Source organism: Lindgomyces ingoldianus, assembly GCF_010093535.1.
Source record: "Lindgomyces ingoldianus strain ATCC 200398 unplaced genomic scaffold BDR25scaffold_16, whole genome shotgun sequence".
NCBI lineage: Eukaryota > Fungi > Ascomycota > Dothideomycetes > Pleosporales > Lindgomycetaceae > Lindgomyces > Lindgomyces ingoldianus.
In genome coordinates, this window is record NW_022985177.1 from 817,031 (window position 1) to 820,789 (window position 3,759).

Here is a 3,759-nt window from a genome sequence, read left to right on the forward strand (position 1 = left end):
TAGGCACTACTAGTAAAAAGTAACTTATAATTAACATTATATTACTCTATAAATTATATAAGAAAAAAGAAATTACTAAAATAAAGTAAATTAATAGTAAAAATAACTTAGTAAATGTATGTATAAAGAAAACACTAAACTAGGCTTTTTAATTATTAGTTCTAACTAACTACCTCTTTGTCTAAATAGAAGCATCTGTGGACTAGCTAGATTTTATGCGCAAAGATGCTTTAGACTAACTAGACTAATAACACCTTTATATAAGGCCTATTTTTTATTATTTTATTTTTTTTATATTATATATACTTATTTTTTTATTATAAAGATCTATTACTGCTAGCACTATATAAAAAGAGAAAAGAGCTAGGGGATTGTACAGTAGGGCTTAGAAAGCAAAGGATAAAGAAGAGAAAAGCTATTTACATAGCACAACTAGCCTATCCTAACGTATAGCATTACTAGAGGCAAGTTCTAATAAATAGGGTAGAGTAAAGGCAGAACATAATTAGATAGACCTACACAGATAAAAGAGAGGTAACGTGTACAGAAGGTAACTTTTTAGACAAAAAAAAAAGTTGCTAGTGTTTATACACAGCAGCAGCGTTACAGTCTAGATACAAGCAATTGCGCACAAGCAGGACTACATATCTATGTTACATAATACTTATGCGCAAACCTCTGTGCACAAACATCTAGATATCCCCCTTTTCCTCTATATAAAGGAAAGATAAGAGTAATAGAACTAGAAACATGTTACTCTTACTTTACCTACCTTGTATACTGTGCACACTGTACACCACTCTTACTTTTGCTACTTAAGTGCTTATACTATAAGCAGCTAGCTGTCGGAGCCTATTCAACAACTACACTATTAAGCTAAAAGAAAACATAAAAATAAAAGTTGTAGCTCTATAACTAATTATAGAATTTTAGATAGAGGTACTTAAAGAATAGATTTAAAATAAACTAGATAAAGAGTATATCTAACTAACTAAAAGTCTAATAGCAGCAGCCCTTATTGTAACGACTCTCATGAATCGTTCCATCTCGGGTCGCTCGGAATCTATCCGAAGGGTCTCCGTATCAGCCCCGACCCTGACTCAACCTGGCCCCGACTCTGCCCTGCCCTCTGCTGTACCCCTATTCCTCTAAGTATTTAGTTAAACCTCTCTCCTATAGCTAGCTTAGTAGTTTTCTAATATCCTTTTGTACAAGGCCTATAAGTGTTAATAGAATTCCTAGGTTATTAAGTCCCTACACACTTCTATATGCCTTTAAGTAGATTCTTACTGTATTTAGACTTATTATCTTACCTACGCTATTATATTATATTAGAAAACTTGCTATTACTAGTAACAGCTTTATTATAATATTATAGTAATTATTTATTTAACTATATTTAATTCTAAAACATGTTTAATTTAGTTTAAGTTATAATTCTTACACACTATTACATTAAACTACTTAGTTATATAAATAAAATACTAAAAACCTTTTATTAACTAAAGCTTTTAAGTTTAAAATATTTTATCTTTTATTATTAAAATTACTTTTAAAAAAGTTATATAAAGTGTACTAAAGTAAAAACTTAAAGACTACTAACGTACTTTACAAGCAAGTTGCTTACACACCTAAGTTACTTACTTTTGCTAAGACTTTACTAAACTACTTTTTCTATACTAATGTATTTCTAATAACACTACTTAAATACACTAAAAGAATGTTAGATATAGCTTACTGTGGAGGATAAAATAGCCTGGCAGTAGCTGTTCAGAAGATCGGATGAAGTGACTCTGCTATCTAAGAGAGCTGAAGGCTCTCCTTATATACACCGAGCTTCGGAACATAATATCTCCAGATCCCGAGCTGCGTCCCAGGCTCTGAGCCCCCAGTCCCAGGCTCCGAGCCCCAGTCCCAGGCTCTGAGCCCCAGCCAAGGCTCTCAGTATACGCGACACACCCCCCAGGTGAGCTGCGCAGCAGCTCACCTGCGTTGAGCGTCAACTTGGCTTGTTGGAGCAGCGCTGCGCGTTTACCCTGTGTTTGTGCTCGTTGCCCCAGGCAGCGCGATGCTCGTTTCCCTAGGCAGCGCAATGCTCGTTTCCCTAGGCAGCGCAATGCTTGTTTCCCTAGGCAGCGCAGGTCACGTGCGTGCCGTGATTGCCGCAACAGAGGTAAATAAATTCTCCTGCTTCTTAAGCTTCTCTTCTGTAAGTCTAACTAACATGCCACGTGTAAGTTAATGCTTTTAAGAGCTCTAAGAACAACTTTAACCTATCTGCAATCTCTTTATAGTTTAGGCGTTCTGTGTTTTCTGTGTTTTTGCGCATCTTATGTATTAAATCCCTGCTTAAACTCTATGGCATAGGGGAGTGTCCCTGCTAGTAGATAGAACTCTTGTTTCTAGGCAGTGTAGGGATGTCCCTGCTATTAATAATTAACGCTTTCTCCCCTTAGAAGCTTATTTGCGTGTCTTTAAAGTTAAGAAGCTGCTTAAAGTGCTTAAATTACTGCCTTAGCAGGTGCTTTATAAGTCTATCTGCTAGCATGTTGCTTGTTTTAATATAGCGCACTTTAAAAGATCCCTTCGCGTGCTCCTGGCGCAGCCACATGTTCTAAATATTAATGTGGCGCAGGCAGGTGGTTATCTAGGCGTTCTTCTCTACTACTAACCTAATTGTCTGCTAGTTGTCACAGTAGATCTGCCACAGTGTGCCTAGCTCTAGGGTAAGCTCTTTAAAGAAGCGTTTTAGAGCTAGTAATTCCTTTATAATATGCGCTAGAGTAAGCAGCTTAGCTTCTGTTATAAACATAGTTACTGTTAGCTAGAGAGCTGCTTTCTATAGAATTAGTCCTCTAAAGAGTAAGATAATGTATCTATAGAATAATTATTTAGTCTCTGCGTAATTAGCAAAAGACGCGTCTTTACACATAATAAGTTGCGCGCCTTCTAGTGCTCTATACTGTATGCCTGTATGCCTTGTGCGGTACAGGTACACAATTGCCTGGTTTACTGCCTGGAAGTGCTGCTTTCCTAGGTTTGTTAGGTAGTAGGAGAGCTAGGATGCCGCGAACGCTACGTCTAGGCGCACTATGATTGCAGTGTATAGTGTTAATCCTACACGCTCTTAGTATTCCTTAATTTTATGCTTTGTTGCTAATCCCTAGTTACTTATAAGCTCTTCTAATAGTAGGGGAGTCCCTAAGAAAAGCGCGCTTTCTGCAAGGTTAAACTTCTTTACTACTTTCTTAATATATGTGTTGTGTACTAGCTAGATTGTCCTAGCCTTTCTATTTTTAATTATTTTAATCCTTAGAAACTATTTACACAGCTCTTAATCTTCTAGCTTATACATTTCCTTAATTGCACTAATTAATTAGTAAGCTTCTAACTTATTATTGCAGTAATAGATGTAGAGTATGTTATCTACATAAAAAAGAAGTAAAATATAGTAATTGCAGTTAAAAAATAGGCACAGCTTCTTTTTAGATAAGATAAGGTTAAGCTTTTAAAGAGCCTATAAAAGCTCCTAGTACTACAAGATTAGCAAGTCGCGCAGTTTGTATAGGGCTTAGAGAAGCTTAACGCACATGCTAGGCTTTGTAAAGCCTTCTAGGAGCTTACATGTTACTTCTAGCTTGCCTTTGCAGTGCGCGTTTAGGAACGCGCCTATAACATTGTATTACCTAATCTCTAGGTTAAATTAAGCTGCTATTGCTATTGCCATTTAGAAGGATCTGGCTGCAAGAGTGGCAGCAT